This window comes from Meles meles, chromosome 18 (assembly GCF_922984935.1).
Source record: "Meles meles chromosome 18, mMelMel3.1 paternal haplotype, whole genome shotgun sequence".
Lineage (NCBI taxonomy): Eukaryota > Metazoa > Chordata > Mammalia > Carnivora > Mustelidae > Meles > Meles meles.
This window is the reverse complement of record NC_060083.1, coordinates 59,451,511-59,471,939: the sequence shown is the minus strand read 5'-3', so window position 1 is coordinate 59,471,939 and position 20,429 is coordinate 59,451,511. Positions and strand designations below refer to the sequence as shown.

At 42.0% G+C, this 20,429-nt stretch overlaps 1 protein-coding gene across 3 annotated transcripts in view; it reads left to right on the top strand.

Annotated features, from left to right (window-relative positions):
* Positions 1-20,429, top strand: part of RNF157 (ring finger protein 157) — a 96,704-nt gene that overhangs the window by 17,800 nt on the left and 58,475 nt on the right. The gene's annotated exons all lie outside the window — the stretch shown is intronic.

Below are 20,429 nucleotides of genomic sequence, written 5' to 3'. Positions count from 1 at the left end.
TTTATTTATTTATTTGACAGAGAGAGATCACAAGTAGGCAGAGAGATCACAAGTAGGCAGAGAGGCAGGCAGAGAGAGTGAGAGGGAAGCAGGCTCCCCGCCAAGCAGAGAGCCCGATGCGGGACTCGATCCCAGGACCCTGGGATCACGACCCGAGCTGAAGGCCGCGGCTTAAACCACTGAGCCACCCAGGCGCCCTAGATATTTTATTAATTTATTTGACAGAGAAATAGCGAGAGAGGGAATATAAGCAGGGGGAGTGGGAGATGGAGAAGCAGGCTTCCTGCTGAGCTGGGAGCCCGACATGGGGCTCAATCCCAGAACCCTGAAATCATGACCTGAGCTGAAGGCAGATGCTTAATGACTGAGCCACCCAGGTGCCCCTCAACGTAGTCTTCTGTTGGTGAATATTTGGCAGGGTTTTTTTTTTTTTCAACTTTTTTTCAATTTTTTACTGTTGTAAATAGTGCAGCAATGATTAATGTTATACATGTGTTCTTCGGTGATATTTAGCTTTGTTAATAAATACATGATTATTAGTCATTTAAATAACAAGGCATGGTGGGAGCTCATTTCTATATAGTGTTTCGGCATTAGCATAGAAAGCTCTTTATAGCACTGTTCTGTATGTGGTCGTACCTTTGTCATTTTTGAGGTAGAGCTATGCATGCTTATAAATACTTCTCCAGGATCTTCGCTTCTTTACACGCCCATGACCATTTGTTTAGCAAAAGTGTGGCTTTGCTGAGGTGTTGTTTTTAATGCATGCATGCTCACCTTTTTTTTTTTTTTTAAGATTTTATTTATTTATTTGAGAGAGAGAGAGCATGAGAAGGGAGAGGGCCAGAGGGAGAAGCAGACTCCCCACCAAGAAGGGAGTTTGAAGTGGGACTTGATCCCAGGACTCTGGGATCATGACCTGAGCTGAAGGCAGTCGTTTAATCAACTGAGCCACCCAGGCGCCCTGCATGCTCATCTTTTGAAAGGGGTGTCCACATTGATAAAAGTCATTAGGCCTGTTTTCTCTATCCAGCAGGAAATGGGCATATTCTGTAAGACAACTTAATTCATTGTAATTCAGTGAATGAATTACCATGAATCTAGTTTATTTCCTTACACGTATTTGAGTAAATTGAAAAACAAGAGTAATTCATTTTGCTCAGGTTGTTAAGAGCTAAACTTGTTGTAAAAATTCAGAATGGTAGAGTCCTGAGCAGCTAGCATCATTATCCTCCAAATTTTTGTTATATTGGAAAACCTATATGCTTGTCACACGGGTCTGTCCTACGGTAGGAGCAGGTTTTAAAGACAGGTAATGTCTTTGTCCATTAAATAGTCATAAAAGCTGCGCTTAGCTTTTAGGAACATCAGTTTTGAAACCAAGGACTTAAATATCTGGAACTCACTACAGAATAAAGAATTGTTTGGTTTTGGCACAGTTTAACTGATACATCAAAATTAAATAAGTTCCTGAAATTCATACCAAGTACATTTAATACCAAAAAAAACCTAAATTTTGCTCCATTTAATGCTGAAGTCATCAAGATCAAGATTTCAAATGCTAGTATTTTTTTTTTTTTTTTTTTTGACAGACAGAGATCACAAGGAGGCAGAGAGGCAGGCAGAGAGAGAGGAGGAAGCAGGCTCCCCACTGAGCAGAGAGCCTGACACGGGGCTCGATTCCAGGACCACCCTGGGATCATGACCTGAGCCGAAGGCAGAGGCTTTAACCCACTGAGCCACCCAGGCGCCCTTCTTTTTTTTTTTTTTTGAGAGAGGGAGTGGGGGCACATGCACATGCATTGAGGGGAGGGGCACAGGTAGAAGGGGAGAGAGAATCTGAAGCAGGCTCCGTGCCCAGCACAGAGCCCAATGTAGCTCCATCTCATGACCCTGAGGTCATGAACTGGGCTGAAATCAAGAATCCATCACTTAACTGAGCGTGCCACCCAGACGCCCCTCAAATGCTAGTATTATTTTTTAAACAATTAAAATGGAGTACTTCTGTTTTTTTGTTTTGTTTTGTTTTGTTTTAAGATTTTATTGATTTGAGAGATGCTGAACCGACTGAGCCACCCAGGCACCCACCTCTCCAAACCTCTAATATTTTTGCTTAATTTGTATCTCACTTCATCATTAACAGACTGATTTCTTTCACTTCCTGATTTTGTCCTCAGACTTAGGGCCTTTGATTTCCTTGCACGATGGCGGTTATGTTCTTTGGTTCTTTAGATCTCTGTCCTCTTTCTGGGTTGCCATCGGTGTGCGTTACTGAGCACCGCCTGTTCTCTAGTTTTAGATTCTGATCCTTGTGCTCAGTGCTCTGATCCCTGTGGCAAGCAGCAGGATAGCTCTCAGATCAACGTTGTAAGTCAGGATATGAGTCACAGAAGGGAATATTATCAATACAGGCTATTCATATGAACAATTCAAGCTCTTTGGTGGCAGAATCATTTAGGATTCTCCAAAAACAGAATCAATAGGAGATATATGTATATTTTAAAAATATATGTATATTCCTTAAAATAAATAATCCCTTAAAAATATTTTTAAAATATATGTATATTCCTTAAAATAAAAAACAAAAATATATGTATCTTCCTTAAAATAAAAAAAATGTATATTCCTTAAAATAAAATTAAAAAATATATGTCTATTCCTTATTTTAAGGAACATACATTCCTTAAAATAAAAAGATTTATTTTAAGGAATTGGCTCCTCTGATTGTGGGGGCTGGCAAGTCTAAAATATTTAGGGCCCGCCAGCAAGCTGGAAATTCAGACAAGAGTTGATGTAGTCTTGAATCTGAAATCTGTAGAGCAAGCTGGCAGACTGGAAACTCAGGCAGGATTTCTATGTTAGAGTCTTAAGACAGAAAATTCCTTATTTTCTGGGGAACCTCAGTTTTTGTTCTTACAGTCTTCAACTGATTAGATGAAGCCCACCCACGTTATCAAGGGTAAACTCTTTTACTTAAAGTCAGCTAATTATAGATGTTAATCACGTCTACAAAATACCCTCACAGCAACATCTAGATTAATGTGTGGACAAACAACTAGGCACCATAGCCAAGCCAAGTTGACATATAAATTTAACAATTACAGTGATTTCCTATTCTAATTATTCCTGCAATATAGGTGCTAAGCACAAGGTTTTAGTTGCTGAAAGAGTGCTTATGCTTTGAAATCATTTTTTTAATCTAAAATATATGGCCTTTAAACATCATTATTTAAAAATTATGCTCCTTCCAGAATTTCAGTGCTTATCATCTATATCAGAGGTAGAATGCAGGCATACAGAGAGAACTGAGGATACAGACTATACCATAACCAAGTGGGATATATCCTGAGAAGGCAGGGTTGGTTTAATGTCTGAAGTCAATGTTAATATTTTATGTGACAATGATTAATAGCAATCAAATATAAATGTATTATTTTAGTAGAATAAAGAATAAAACCACATGTTTATTTCAATACGTGGAGACAAAACATTTGACAAATCCAGCCTTTCTAAGATGAAGAACACTCAGCAAACTAGGCATAGAGGGGAACTTCCTCAGCCTGATAAAGGGCATCTGTGAAAAGCCTGGCTAGTAATACTTCACGGTGAAGTACAGAATGCTTTCCTGCTCAGATTGGGAGCAAGGGAAGGATGTCTGCTCTTGCCATTCAGTGTTGATGGGAGATTCTGTCTAGTATGGCAAAATAAACAAACACACATACACATTTTAAAAATATATCTTAAGGTATCCAGATGAGGGGCACCTGGGTGGCTCATTCATTAAGCATCTGCCTTCAGCTCAGGTCGTGATCCCATGGTCCTGGGATCAAGCCCCACATCGGGCTCCCTGCTCCTTGGGAAGCCTGCTTCTCCCTCTCCCACTCTCCCTGCTTGTGTTCCCTCTCTCGCTGTGTCTGTCTCTGTGTCAAATAAATAAATAAAATCTTTAAAAATTAAAAAAAAAGTATCCAGATTATAAGGGAAGAAGTAAAACTGTATTCACTGATGACATGACCCTATGTGTAGAAAACACCAAGGATTCCACAAAAATACCACTACAATGAATAAATGAGTTCAGAAGGTTGCACATCCCAGATCAACATACAAAAATCAATTCTATTTTTACATACAAGCAATAATCTGAAAATTAAATTAAGAAAGCAGTTCATTCCCAATAGCATCAAAAAGAATAAAATTCTTAGAATAAATTTAACATAAGAAGTATAAGGTTTATAAGACTGAAGATTCTGTAAGACTGAAAATTGTAAAATATTGCTGAGATTGATGCTTTAAAGAAGTTTAGAAAGATCTAAGTAATTGAACATTTCATGTTGGAAAAGTCAATATTGTCAAGATGCCAGCGTTCTCCAAATTGAGCTAAAATTGAGTCAAAATCCCAACAGATGTTTTTTAAAAGAAATTGACCGGCTGTTTTTTGTTTTTTTAAAGATTTTATTTATTTATTTATTTGACACAGAGAGAGAACAAGCAGGAGAGTGGTAGAGGGAGAGGCAGGGTCCCCATTGAGCAGGGAGCCCAAAGCGGGGCTTGATCCCAGGACCCCAGGATCATGACCTGAGTTGAAGGCAGTTGCCTAACTGACTGAGCCATCTAGGTGCCCCATAAATAAAACCTTAAAAAAAAATGTACCAAGGCATTTCAACAGGAAAAGAATAAGCCCCCCACCCCCAAAATGGTGCTGGGACATTTGGATAATAACAAGCAAAACAAAACAAAACTTAAACTCTTCCTTCACATCAACAAAAATTAACTTGGAATGGGTCATAGAATGAAAGTACAAGTCACAGTGGGGTGCCTGGGTGGCTCAGTGGGTTAAGCCGCTGCCTTCGGCTCAGGTCATGATCTCAGGGCCCTGGGATCAAGCCCCGCATCGGGCTCTCTGCTCAGCAGGGACCCTGCTTCTCTTTCTCTCTGCCTGCCTCTCTGCCTACTTGTAATCTCTCTCTAGTGTCAAATAAATAAATAAAATCTTAAAAAAAAAAAAGAAAATACAAGTCACAGGATGGGAGAAAATATTAGTAAATCATATATATGATAAGGGATCTGTATCAAGAATATATAAAGAACTTGTACAATTTAATAAGAAAAAGACGACCCAACTAGAAAAGGAACAATGGTCCTGAATAGACCAAAAAGGTGTACACATGGACAATAAACACATGAAAAGATGCTCACTCTTGTCAGCCATTAGGGAAATGCAACGCTAATTAGTTACCACTTCACACCCTGCAGGATGGCTGTAGTCAGTATAACGACTAATAACAAGTTTAGTGAAGATGCAGAGAAACTGAAACTCCGGCACCCTGCCGGCAGAAATGTACAATAGTGCAGTTGTTTTGGAAAACGGTCTGACAGTTCCTTAAATGACTCAGTTAATTCCACTTCTAGGTATACATACACCCAAGAAAAAAATGGGAAAAAATGTGTGTACATCAGTGTTCATAGTAGCATTTTTCATAATAGCTAAAAGGTGGAAATAACCCACATGTCCATCAACTGGCAAATGGAACAGTTGATAAAATGTGATAAGTCCACACAATGGAACATTATTAGGCAACAACAGGGACTGAAGTATTGGTATTTGCTTCACCGTGGATGAACCTTGAAATATTAATGTCAAGTGAAAGAAGCCAGAAGCAAAATGCTATACGTTGTATAATCCTGAATGTCCCTGAGAGGCAAATCCTCTGAGACAGAAAGTAGATTAGCGAGTGTCAGTGGCTGGGGGGAGGGGGAAAGGAGGGACTGCTAATGGGTTTCTTGTTGGGATAATGAAAATGGCCTAAAATTAGTGCTGAATAGTTATATAACTCTGTGAATATACTGGAAAACCGTTGGATAGTACACTTTAAATAGGTGAACGGTGTGGTGTGTGAACTATATCTCAATAAAGCTGTTTAGAAAAACAGCCCAAATTTAAGAATGAAAACTGTAAAACCCCTGAAAGGAGATACGAGAGAAAATATTTATTTGAATCAAATGAGACAAGGAGTTCTTTGATACAGCATCAAAAGCACAATCCAGAAGAGGAAAAAAACTGGTAAATTGGATTTCTTCAAAATTAAGGATGTTTCTGCTTCGGGAAACATTAAGAAGATGAAAAATCAAGCCACCTTCTGAATGAAAATCTTTGCAAAACACACAGATAGAGGATTCGCATCCAGAATGTCCCAAGAACTTGAACAACTTAGTATTAACAAGACAACCCAATTTAAAAATGGACGAAAGAGGGGCTCTTGCATGGCTCAGTTGGCTAAGCATCAGGCTATTGATCTCAGCTCAGGTCTCAGAGTTGTGGGTTCAAGCCCTGCGTTGGGCTCCACAAAAAATAAAAATAAAAATGGACAAAAGAGTTGGATAGAGATATCACCAAAGAAGATAAAAGGGTGGCGAATAAAACCGTGGAAAAATGCTCACCAGTAGTTGTTAGGGAAATACAATTAAAACCACAATGAGGTAGTATTTCACAATCAAGAAGATCACTCCAGGAACGCCTGGGTGGCTCCGTGGGTTAAAGCCTCTGCCTTGGCTCAGGCTGTGATCCCAGAGTCCTGGGATCGAGCCCCGCATTGAGCCCTCTGCTTAGCAGGGAGCCTGCTTCCCCCTCTCTCTCTCTGCCTGCTTCTCTGCCTACTTATGATCTCTCTCTGTCAAATAAATAAAAATCTCAAAAAAAAAAAAAAAGAGAGGATAGCTACAATAAAAAAGACAGTATCAAGTGTTGGTGAGAATGTAGAGAAATTGCAATCCTTGTGCATTGCTGTTGGGAATGTAAAACGGTAACAGCCACTTTGGAAGAGTTTGGGAGAGTCTTAAAAAGTTAAACTTAAGTTTACCTTATGGTCTGGCAGTTCCACTCCCACGCATCTCTCCAAAAGATTCACACACAGACATGCATGCGAATGTGCATAGCAGCATTGTTCGTAATAGCCCCCAAATGGGAAAGAATCCAAATGTTCATCAGCTAATGAATGGATCAACAAAGGGAGATATATTCATACAATAAAATGCTGTTCGGCCCCTTAAAGGAATGAACTGATGATATGTGCTGCACTACACAGATTAGCCTCAAAAACATTGTGTTACGTGCAAGAAACTGGATGTAAGACTGTGCATGAGTCCATTTCTATGAAATGGCTAGAAAAGGCAGATTTATAGAGCTGGGAAACAGCAGTGTTTGCCTAAGGCTGGGGAAAAGAGTGGGAATCAGTTGTAAACAGGCATAAAGGAACATTTTGGGGGTAGTGGAAGTGTTTTCAATTGGATTGTGATAGTTACTAAGGCTATGGAGTTGTACGATAGATGAATTTTATGCTGTGTATAGTATACCTCAGCAAAGCTTTAAAAATGTCAGTACGGAGCGGTTTATACCAACCGAACAAAACAGAAGAGCGTGATCAGTTAGGGTAGAGTTCCTGGGAGCAATGGCTCTTCTGAACACATTGAGGGACTCCCAAATAGTCTGGGTGGCGAGTAGTACTTATAATGGCCTGGAGGTCGCCGGTGTACTTTTTAAAAGATTTTTAAGTTTTAATTTTAATTTTTAAAGATTCACTTATTGATCTTATTTTTATGTAATCTCTACACCCAACGCAGGGCTTGAACTCAGAAAGCCGAAAGAGAAGAGCCAGGTGGTGTTCTGAGGAAGATTGAGCTCTTAGAGGTATAGTTTGTAGGGAGAAAAAGACTAGAAACAGAGAGAGTTGCTAGGGAGCTATAACGTGATAATCCACCATCACTGAACTTGGAAAGGGCTGAGGTCTCGACAAGGATGCTTTGCAGAAAAGCCACATTCTGTGTGTGTGCGGTTTTGATGACTATGACATTTTTAACCTGAGTGATCAGAGAAGTAAAGCACCATTGACAGAAATTGGGAATCTGGGGGCGGGCAGTGCTTGTAAAGTGAGCCGCAGGGCTCAGTGAAGCAAAGGCTTTACTGCTTCTCAAGATCTAAACAAACCAGACAGAAACCCACTCATTCCCTCAAATCATAGAGTGTAGACTTCTCATTCCCCTTCCAAGATTTCTGCGAATTCCCAAATGACCCATGGCACAACCTTGTTGGCTCCTGACCTCCAGCTTGTTGTATCTGCCCCACAATAAATGCAACTTCAGTCCATTCTTCAGTTTCTCCAAAAAATTCCGTTCCCATACTCAAAGTGTAGATTCTACCAAAGATTTGCGGAGGATGGTGAAGCCGGGGTTCACACTGCAGGAATGCGGAGGCACCGTAAGCCTCATCACTCCTAACTGTACTTCAGCCGGGGAGTTTCACTGGCTTTCGGTTCACCAACCTGGGCCTTTCTCCATCCTATTTCTTTCCTCTTCTCTCTCTCTCTTTTTTTCAAGGTTTTTTTTTTTTTTTTTTTTTTTTTTTTGGTTTGTTTTGTTTTTGTTTTTTAATTTGACAGAGAGAGATCACAAGGTCACAGAGAGGCAGGCGGATGGTGGGGGGAGCAGGCTCCCTGCTGACGCGGGGCTCGATCCCAGGACCCTGAGACCATGACCTGAGCCGAAGGCAGAGGCTTAACCCACTGAGCCACCCAGGCACCCCCTTCTTCTTTTTTGACTCTTCTCCTTACCTTTTCCTCTAAGAAGAAAAATTACAAAGCAGTTCGAGTAGCATCAGCAAGCAGCAAAGGTACCCGTGACCTTGGTGTGTTGCTCTCCATGCTACGTAGCTCACTAAGGTATATTCCAAAAAAGACCAGGCCTTTGCTAAGAGGAGTTCTGGTGGCAGTTCTTAGGATAAAATATTCTTTATTCCTGTTCTTCCAGAAAAAAAAAAAAGTTACTGTATTTGAAGCAAAGATGGGATATCTAGATGAAAAGATATGGTAGGTGGTTAAAGATTTGGACTGAAACTCCAAAGAAAGATCAGGGGAAAATGTTTGGGAGTATGGGAAAAGAGAAGCCAATGTGTGTTAATTGCCCACGGGGCCTAAAAACAATCCTTTGAAAGAGGCGTTACTCATAAAGACACCAAAGCCCAAAAAAGTTAAATAACTTGTCCTAGGTCACACAGTGGCAGAAGGCAGCACCTGGATCAAATTCAGCTTTGTCTTAAATCAGAGCCTCTGCTTTTGATTCGATGAGAAAGAGAAAGAGGGGTGGGTGGGGGAGGAAAGAAAAGGAGAGACCTGCGCTCTTGAGGACAGGTCCGTGTTTGTGGGCTGCACAGAAGCATAAAACGAGTGGTAGGCAGGAAAAGACTCAGAACCATGAGGATTTTGGAAGTCAAGGGGAAAAGAGCCCAGAAATGAGCGTGGAAATCTGAGCATTCATAAAGGGAGTGAAGCGTGAGAATACACTTGGCCTGCTGGGTGTTTCAGGGAAGAGTTTCAGCAGAGTGGTGGAAAGCACTGTAAGGGCTTGAGGAGTCCTTGGAGGTGGTTGGGAGCAGACAGGAATGACACATGGGCCAGGGGGCGGAGTTTAAGGCATGGCACATGGAACTCTTTGTATTTGTGTTTTAAGTCAGGAAACCAGAATATGCTTGCAGCGTGAGTTAGGTAAACAGCCAAGTGGAAAGAGGGATAGAAACACAGAGAGGGAGGGAGGTTGTTGATGGGCTCTCAAGGAGGTCCAGGGAGTTGGGGGATGGGCGCTCAAGTGGAAAAGTGAGCTTTGGAACGGGGAGAGAAGGACTACCTTCTTGAGACCAGGAGACAGTATGGATGAAAATATGGGGAAGATGTAAGATGTTGAAACTTAATGTTTCAACATGTAATGTTGAAGGGTTTCGAGGGAATGTCACGAAGTAGAAGGAAGACAGGTAGAAGGGTCAGGGTTGGGACCTTGAGAATGGGGGGGAAGGTTTGGATTTGTTGAAGGTTTGGATCTGTTGATGTGTATTTTGCTTCAAATACCGGAAAGCTGCAGTTGTTAAAACTATATGGTACTCACGCAAACCCACTTCATTGTGCTTAATTAGAAAAGACTAGCGTCCAGAGCTAGGGATATATATAGCATGATGAAAATATATTTTCAACTTAGTGGGGGAAATGGAACATTCAATAAATGGTGTTAGTAAAGTTTCCTATTTGGAAAAAAATGATTAACGCCTTATCCCACACAGTCCATAAGCACAAATTCCAGATGTAAAAACAATCAAATAGCAACAATAGTACCACCTGGGAGGGAAAAAAGCAAGCAAGCAATGTAAACGAGAGAGTAGGAAATGTTCATCAGTAGAGAACAGGTTAATTAAATCTGGGCACTCCGTGGGAATGTAGTATAATGGATAAGAGTATACATAGGCATTTTGTAATAAAAATAGCTGGATTGGGGACCTGACACTGCCTCTTTTTTTTTTTTTTTTTTTTTTTTTAAGATTTTATTTATCTGGGGCGCCTGGGTGGCTCAGTGGGTTAAAGCCTCTGTCTTCGGCTCAGGTCATGATCTCAGGGTTCTGGGATCGAGCCCCGCATCGGGCTCTCTGCTCAGCAGGGAGCCTGCTTCCCTTCCTCTCTCTCTGCCTGCCTCTCTGCCTGCTTGTGATCTCTGTCTGTCAAATAAATAAATAAAATCTTTAAATTAAAAAAAAAAGATTTTATTTATCTAACAGAGAGAGACACAGTGAGAGAGGGAACATAGGCAGGGGGAGTGGAAGAGGGGGAAGCAGGCGCCTGCCAAGCAGGGAGCCCAATGCAGCTCTTGATCCCAGGATCCCCAGGGATCATGACCTGAGCTGAAGGCAGACGCTTAACGACTGAGCCACCCAGGCGCCCCGACATTGCCTCTTAACCACCTGTGTGACCTTGGATAAATTACTTACTCTGTACATTTATCATCAGTTCTGTAAAATAATAAAAATTTGTATCACCCACCTGATAGGGTTGTTGTGAGGAATATCCTGTATGATATGTTGTAGTACAGTGCTGGTACAGAGTAAGTCCTCAGTGTGAGTTATTGTTATGTAGTCATTAGGAATAATGAGTTCGATCCGTAAGTGTGGACATGGAAGGATGCCTACAGTACATTAGGCAGAAAGAAAAAGTAACTTACAGATCAATATGTGTAATATCCCAGTTAAGTTAAAAAAGAAAATAAGGGCGCCTGGGTGGCTCAGTGGTTTGAGCCTCTGCCTTTGACTCTGGTCATGATCTCAGGGTCCTGGGATCGAGTCCCGCATCGGGCTCTCTGCTCCGTGGAGAGCCTGCTTCCTCCTCTCTCTCTCTGCCTGCCTCTCTGACTACTTGTGATCTCTCTGTCAAATAAATAAATAAAATCTTAAAAAAAAATAAATAAAAGAAAATAAAACAGAAAACCCGAACGTGTGTTTATATGTGTAGGAAAATCTGGAAGGCCACAAACCAGTTGTTCATAGTGGAGTTACTTCTCCCAGAGTAGAGTGGGATTGTCACTTTTTAAATTACATACTTCTATGCATTTTTATTTTTTCCAAAAGGCATGTTTTACTTGTGTAATTTTAAAAAAGATTTTCTTTATTTATTAGAGAGAAAGAGCACAAATAGGGGGAAGAGTGGGGGAGAGGCGGACCCCCCACCGAGCAGGGAGGTTGATGCGGGACTCGATCCCAGGACCTGGGATCATGACCTGAGCTGAAGGCAGGCACTTAACCCACTGAGCCACCCAGGTGCCCCTAGGTGAAGATTTTTCAAAGACATGAAAACCTAATAGGATTCCCGTAGCCAGTTCTCATATTTTAATGTTGAATGAAATTATTTTAAAATACAATTCCGTTTTCTGCAGTAATTGAGTATATAGCTCCATTTGTTAAAAAGCAAATAGTTGAGGATTAACATTTTTGACTTATAAGCAGGATATATTTTATTTGTTTTACTGTGATCAACAAAAACACAAAAAGAAGGGAATATTGCTTCCCTATCAAAATACCATCAACATTTCTCACAGAGCTGGAACAAATAATCCTAAAATTTGTATGGAACCGGAAAAGACACTGAATAGCCAAGAAAAGTTGAAAAAGAAAAACCAAAGCTGGCGGCATCACAATTTCGGATTTCCGGCGCTATTACAAAGCTGTCGTTATCAAGACAGCCTGGTACTGGCACAGAAACATAGATCAGGGGAACAGAATAGAGAACCCAGAAATGGACCCTCAACTCTATGCTCAATTAACCTTTGACAAAGCAGAAAGAATATCCAATGGAAAAAAGTCTCTTCAACAAATGGTGTTGGGAAAATTGGACAGCCACATGCAGAAGAATGAAACTGGACCATTTACTTATACACAAAAATAGACTCAAAATGAATGAAAGAACTAAATGTGAGACAGGAGTCTATCAAAATCCTAGAGAACACAGGCAGCACCCTCTGTGACCTTGGCTGTGCAACTTCTGGCTGGACACCTCTCCAAAGGCAATAAGGAGCTATTGGGACTTCATCAAGATAAAAAGCTTTTACACAGCAAAGAAAATGGTCGACAAAACCAAAAGACAGCCTACAGAATGGGAGAAGATATTTGCAAATGTCTTTTCAGATAAAGGGCTAATATCTAAAATCTATAAAGAACTAACCACACTCAACACCCAAAGAGCAAATAGTCTGGTCAAGAAATGGGCAGAAGACATGAACAGACACTTCTGCAAAGAAGACATCCAGATGGCCAACAGACACATGAAAAAGTGCTCCACATCACTCGGCCTCAGGGAAATACACATCAAAACCACAATGAGATGCCACCTCACACCAGTCAGAATGGCTAAAATTAACAAGTCAGGAAACGACAGATGCTGGTGAGGATGCGGAGAAAGGGGAACCCTCCTACATTGTTGGTAGGAATGCAAGCTGGGGCAGCCACTCTGGAAAACAGTATGGAGAGGTTCCTCAAAAAGTTGAAAATAGAGCTACCCCTATGACCCAGCAATTGCACTACTGGGTATTTACCCCAAAGATACAAATGCAGTGATCCGAAGGGGCATCTGTACCCCAGTGTTTATATCAGCAATGTCCGCAATAGCCAAAGAACCCAGCTGTTCACCGACAGATGAGTGGATAAAGAAGATGCGGTATGTGTATACAATATAACATTACTCAGCCATCAAAAAATGAAATCCTGCCTTTGCAAAAACGTGGATAGAACTAGAGGGTATTATGCTAAGTGAAATAAGTCAATCAGAGAAAGACAGTTAATAGGATTTCACTCATATGTGGAATTTAAGAAAACAGGAGCGTAGAAAAAGGGAAGGAGAAAAAAAAATGTATCAGACAGGGAGAGAAACCATAAGAGACTCTTAACCATAGGAAAGAAAATGAGGGTTGCTGGAGGGGGTGGGGTGGGGCATTGGGTAACTGAGTGATGGCATTAGGGAGCACAGTGATGTCATGAGCTCTGGGTGTTACATATGATTTGAATCACTAAACTCTACCTCTGAAACTAATAATACACTGTATGTTAGTTAATTGAATTTAAACAAAAGAAGGGAAGATTGCTTATAGATCTTGCAATAAAAATTCCCACTTAGCATAAGATAGCAGCTAAAATCCCAAATACATTTTACTTTTATCATTTAATCCACACAAATTGTCAAAATTTTTTGTTAACTCAACACTTCTGTTTTTGTTTTACAAAACACCAAGTTTACATGACTTTAAAAGTCTAAAATCTTTGATTTGCAGTTGTGCCATGACAGTAAATAAATTGCTCTTACTTAGAGGCTTACGCAGTTGTTGTTGTTTTTTTCCCTAAGCCTATTTCTATAGGCAGACACACTCAAGTAATGTCACAGATTTGGAAAGAGAAGTTTTTTTCTTTAATTAGAATTTTTGTTAACATGTAGGGTACCAATAAAGTTTAAGGTGTACAAGGTGATGATTTGATATATGTATATCTTGTAAAGGGCATACAGAGTTGTAGAAAAATGGGAAATGGGTTTAATTGTCCTTTATTGTGTGATGTTATAGTTCATAGAAGTTTGGTGGCAAATGTCGAGTATCTCATTGGACCAGATGTAAATTATGGGATCGACTAAACAATATTTTTTTTAAAGATTTTTTAAAAATTTATTTATTTGACAGAGAGAGCACGTGAGATCACAAGTAGGCTGAGAGGCAGACAGAGAGAGAAGGGGAAGCAGACTCCCTGCCGAGCAGAGAGCCCAATGTGGGACTCCAGCCCAGGACGGAGAGATCACGACCCAAGCTGAAGGCAGTGGCCTAACCCACTGAGCCACCCAGATGTCCCTTGACTGAGCAATATTTAATTTCACTGTGATGTTAGGAATATGCCCTAATAGCTTACATTCACTTGGTAAATTATTTAAGACGGTGAAATTTTTTTTTTTTTTTTAAGATTTTAGGTAATCTCTACACCCAGCACGAGGCTTGAACCCACAACCCCGAGATCCAGAGTCTCATGCTTGGCCAACTGAGCCAGCCAAGCGCCCCAAGATAGTGAATTTTGAGATTTTTTTTTGCTGTTGTTCACATGATGAAGACCAGATAGGTGTATTTTTCACTGTGGGCAGTTGAAGTCAATGTACTGATTTGAACTCGGTTCAAAAGCTGCCCTCGACAGGGTGGATTCCTTCAATACAAGTTCCTTTGCAGTTGCTCTATGTTTCTGTAGAGCCAGAAAGTATTGCTCAGTGGCTACGATTAAATCAGTGGGCGAGGAGTAGCGTCTGGAGCGATGCGTTCTACTGTGGTAGCCTCGGGCCTCATGCGGACCTATGTCACTTGAAATGTGGCAAGTCCAAAGTGAGATGGGCTGCACACGCGGAAAACATGCACAGCTTTTTTGAAGACTCCATGCTTTAAAAAAATAAAAAGAATGTAAATAGCTTCTTTTTTTTTTAAGATTTTATTTATTTATTTGACAGACAGAGATCACAAGTAGGCAGAGAGGCAGGCAGAGAGAGAGGGGAAGCAGGCTCCCGCAGAGACCCCGATGAGGGGCTCAATCCCAAGACCCTGAGATCATGACCTGAGCCTAAGGCAGAGGCTTAACCCATCAAGCCACCCAGGCATCCCTGTAAATAGCTTCTTAATAATTTTTATACTGATTGCGTGTTGATAGAATATTTTGGGTATTTGGGGATATCCAATATTGAGATAAATAAAATAGGTTAAAATTAACTTTGCCTTTTTTAATGTGACTACCAGATGATTTAAAATTATGTATGGGGCTTGCATTTTTGGCTCGTGTTATATTTTTAGTGGACAGCCCTGATCTGGAGGAGCAGCACTGGTGTAGTTTTCTTCCCTTATAAACAATTTTCACTTTTTGCCTGGATGCCTTTTTTTCTCTAATACTTTTTTCCTTTAATACTGAACTTGGATTAGTGTTGGACATTCTGGACCCAAGGTTATGTTTCTTTTCTTCATTTCTTTTTATTTTAGTGAAAAATATGTAACATCAGGGACGCCTGGGTGGCTCAGTCAGTTGAGCCGCTTCCTTCGGCTTGGGTCATGATCCTAGGGTCCTGGGATCGAGCCCTGCATCGGGCTCCTTGCTCAGTGGGGAGCCTGCTTCCCTTCCTCTCTCTCTGCCTGCCTCGCTGCCTACCTGTGCTCTCTCTCTCTCTCTCTCTCTGAGAAATAAATAAGTAAAATCTTTAAAAAAAGAAAAAAGAAAACTAGGTCACGTCAAGTCTATTCTCTTTCCATTTTTAAGCACGCAGTTCAGTAGTGTTCAGATCTCCAGAACTTTTTCTTCTTGCAACGCGGAAACTCTATACCTGTTAAACACCAATTCCCTCCTCTCCCTCCCACTCATACCTTGTGTTTTTTTTTTATAAGTTTTTTTTTTTTTTTAAGATTTTATTTATTTATTCGACAGACAGAGATCACAAGTAGGCAGAGAGGCAGGCAGAGAGAGAGAGGAGGAAGCAGGCTCCCTGACAAGCAGGGAGCCCGATGCGGGGCTCGATCCCAGGACCCTGAGACCATGACCTGAGCCGAAGGCAGAGGCCCCAACCCACTGAGCCTCCCAGGTGCCCCCATACCTTATTTTTTTTTTTTTTAAAGATTTTATTTATTTGACAGAGAGAGATACAAGTAGGCAGAGAGGCAGGCAGAGAGAGTGAGAGGGAAGCAGGCTCCCTGCCGAGCAGAGAGCCCGATGCGGGACTCGATCCCAGGACCCTGAGATCATGACCCGAGCTGAAGGCAGCGGCCTAAACCACTGAGCCACCCAGGCGCACCCATACCTTATGTTTTAAATATAATTTTGGAGATATGTGTATGATGCATTTTCTTTCTTTTCCCGCTTTCCTGAGATGTACTTGACATATAACATTGTGTAAGTTTAGGGTGTACAATGTGATGTGATATGTCTGTCTTGTGAAATGATTACCACAAGTTGTGTCTTCTTAAATCCCACAAGGAAATCGAATATGAATTTTGGTTAAGAATTTATAGCTAACTTGGGGTGCCTGGTGGCTCAGTCTGTTAAGCATCCGACTCTTGATTTTGCCTCAGGTCATGATCTCAGGGTCATGAGACTGAGCTCTGCGTTGGGCTCTACGCTAGGTGTGGAACCTGCTTAAGATGCTCTCTCTCCCTCTCTCTCGGCCCCTCCCTCCCCCTCTCAAAAAGTAAATAAGAAATTATAGCTGCCTGATAATGAAAAACTTACAGTTTATCCATTAGTCATATAGGTCCCTATTAGCAAATAGGCAAAGTATTGTAGTATAGCTCTTTCCCCCTACCATTTCTTTTCTTTTTTTTTTTAAGATTGTATTTATTTATTTGACAGACAGAGATCACAAGTAGGCAGAGAGGCAGGCAGAGACAGAGAGAGGGAGAAGCAGGCTCCCTGCTGAGCAGAGAGCCCGATGTGGGGCTCGATCCTAGGACCCTGAGATCATGACCTGAGCCGAAGGCAGAGGCTTTAACCCACTGAGCCACCCAGGTGCCCCTCCCCTACCATTTCTGATTTTTTTTTTTTTTTAAGATTTTATTTATTTGACAGAGAGAGATCACAAGTAGGCAGAAAGGCAGGCAGGGGTCAGGGAACAGGCTCCCCACTGAGCAGGGAGCCAGATGCAGGGCTCGATCCCAGGACCCTGAGATCACGACCCGAGCCGAAGGTAGAGGCTTAACCCACTGAGCCACCCAGGTGCCCCGCATTTCTGATTTTAGAGCATAGTTCATGCTAAGAGGTAAAAATGTGCACAGGCTGTCCAGAAGGCATTTTTTTCAGGGACTAATGTGGTCGGGGCTACTGTCTGCTGATACGGTAGCTCTACGTGACTCTGCACTGGTTCATGCCTTTAGACCGCCTGCGGCAAATAGACAGAAAGCTTTATCCAGGCTGCAGGTGGCGATTTGTTGTCTCACGGGTCTAACTAGGACGAGCTCTTAGAGGGGTCCATTTCCAAAGAAGCAACAAGCCAGCGTTTGGTTGCCTTAAGCTTGTTTTTTTCTTTTAACTGGTCAGGTATTTGTATTTGTATTATTTATTTATTTATTTATTTATTTTTTAAAGATTTTATTTATTTATTTGACAGACAGAGATCACAAGTAGGCAGAGAGGCAGGCAGAGAGAGGGGGGGAAAGAGGCTCCCCGCAGAGCAGAGAGCCTGACGCGGGACTCGATCCCAGGACCCTGAGACCACGACCCGGAGCGGAAGGCAGAGGCCTAACCCACGGAGTCACCCAGGCGCCCCTTTATTTATTTATTTACTTGACAGAGATCACAAGTAGGCAGAGAGGCAGGGAGAGAGAGAGGGAGGAAGCAGGCTCCCGCTGAGCAGAGAACCCGATGCGGGGCTCGATCCCAGGACCCTGGGATCATGACCTGAGCCGAAGGCAGAGGCTTAACCCGCTGAGCCACCCAGGCGCCCCTGACCCTAATTTTAAATCTTTTTGTGTTTGTGTTCTTGATTTTTAATGTAAGGCAAAACTATAATTCGATTTATGCTACTTTCTTAATAATTCCTTCTCTTTTAATATTATGGCAAAAAAGGGGGGGGGCTTTTCCAGTAGACCCTACGCTATCTTTAACCCTATGCTTCCCAAGCTGTTAGTGCTCTCCTCTTGCTCGCATCAATCACTACCTCCTGTACGTTGATGATCTGGATTTCACTGTCCCTTCATCCCTCACCTGACTGTTCACAGGCGCTGGAAACTCAGCAAGTCCCATACTGAGCTGAACCGTATAGCTCCAGCCACCAAACCTGCTTCTCTCTTCTTTTTTTTTTTTTTTAAAGAGTTTATTTATTTATTTGACAGACAGAGATCACAAGTAGGCAGAGAGGCAGATAGAGAGATAGAGGAAGGGAAGCAGGCTCTCCACTGAGCAGAGAGCCAGATGCAGGGCTCGATCCCAGGACCCTGAGATCACGACCCGAGCCGAAGGCAGAGGCTTTAACCCACTGAGCCACCCAGGTGCCCCATGCTTCTCTCTTCTTTATTCAGGACTTGAGCAAGCCATCCATCAATGTAAAATCTTTTTATTTTATTTTATTTTATTTTTTTAATATTTTTTTATTTATTTGACAGAGAGAAATCACAAGTAGGCAGAGAGGCAGGCAGAGAGAGAGGAGGAAGCAGGCTCCCCGCAGAGCAGAGAGCCTGATGTGGGGCTCGATCCCAGGACCCTGGGATCATGACCTGAGCCGAAGGCAGAGGCTTTAACCCACTGAGCCACCCAGGCGCCCCATATTTTATTTTATTTTTAATTTAAGTAATTTCTATCCCCAACGTGGGGCTTGAACTCACAACCTGGAAATCAGCAGTCACACGCTCTACCGATGGACTCAGCCAGGCTCCCCAAAATCTTTAACCTTTACAATTTCAGCTAATGTGTAATAAATATATACTCTCTAATGTATAGAAAATATATGTTGATAAGGTTCAACAGTAAAGGACTTAAATTATTTGAGATGGCTGCTTCTACTTAAGGCAACCGGGCACCTTTCCTCTCTATAAATTATGCACTTGGAAAATAGGGCTTGCAAGTGCTGGACATAAATAATTGATAATTAAGCTTTCCTAAATGATGAATTTCACTGTCGGATCACGGCAGATGGCTGTTGTTTGTATTTTTCAGTTTGGGTGGGTAACTTTCACAAGTTCCTCCGCAATAGATTTCAGCGGCTCTTACTCTCAAAGGATGTTTTCCTACTTGTCGTTTAATTAGAGAATGACCTCACTTTGCGGTGAGTGATTTTATCTAGCTTGCTTTGTGTTATTAGTGTTGCTAGACTAAAGCGCCATGTGAAGAAAACCCCAAAACAAATACTTGGTTCAGTTTTTCTGTTGGAATTTTCTTCTCTCGAGGCTCCTGGGAGGCTCAGTTAAGTGTCTGCCTTCAATTCAGGTCATGATCCCAAGGTCCTGGGATCGAGCCCCACATCAGGCTTCCTGCTCAGCGGGGAGTCTCCTCTCTTTCCAGCTCCCCCTGCTTGTGTTCCCTCTCTTGTTATCTCTCTCCATCAAAAATAAATAAAATCTTAAAAAGAAAAAAAAGAATTTTCTTCTGTCTTCCTTCCTGTACCTTCCTCATAGGCGGACTCTCATTGTTTTTAGTTCGCTGTAAACCTTAGAAGTTGAAATTGGTTTAGAAAATGTATCTAGGGACGCGTGGGTGGCTTAGTGGATTGGACCTCTGCCTTTGGCTCAGGTCATGATCTCAGGGTCTTGGGATCGAGTCCCGCATCGGACTCTCTGTTTGACAGGGAGCCTACTTCCTCCTCTCTGTCCCTCTGCCTGCCTCTCTGCCTGCTTGTGATCTCTGTCATATAAATAAATAAAATCTTAAAAAAAAAAATGTATCTATACCCTCGCCGTGTGACAGATGACAGCGAAACCTCTCACTGTTTTATAAGTTCTTTGTCTCAATCTGGGAATTGCGGTGTGTGAGGAGAGCCTTGAGAAGGCATGTCGTCATGTAAGTCCTTCCCTTCCGATGGCTTACCTTCCTGGGGGTACTTAGATGATGGAAATTCAGGTTAAGAGGCATTCATTTAATCATCTGGGTTGGAAAGTATTCCCAAATGGAATCTGTGGCGTTGCCTAAGCCTCTCATGGTGACTTAGTGCCGCCATATCCTGGCACAGTTCCTCGTCTGCCTGGACGAGGCAGATGGGGAGTCTGACCCGTGACTGCTGATCGCCTCTAGTTATTGTAGTGTTAAAAATATCCCTGCCCGCTGGCCAGTCAAGGTGGGGCAAAGAGCGCCTGCCATGACTGACATCCCCGAAAGCCTGGCCATGCGCAGTTAGTGAATTTGAGATCGAGGGGTGTGTGTGGGCACGTGTGTATGTGTATACACGCATGTGTGCCTGCGCGTGCATCTTTCCATAGCGCTAGACTATTGTCCTGTTAAACGCCACAATCTGTGTGCTGATTGGTAGGTAAAGCCAAGGACAGCGGTATTATTTACATTCGTATTTTCCTGTTAACAATCATTTTGAAGCAAAAATGAAAAAGGAGGAGTCTTCACTGGAGAGGGTTCTAGAGGTATATATGTGCGGGTA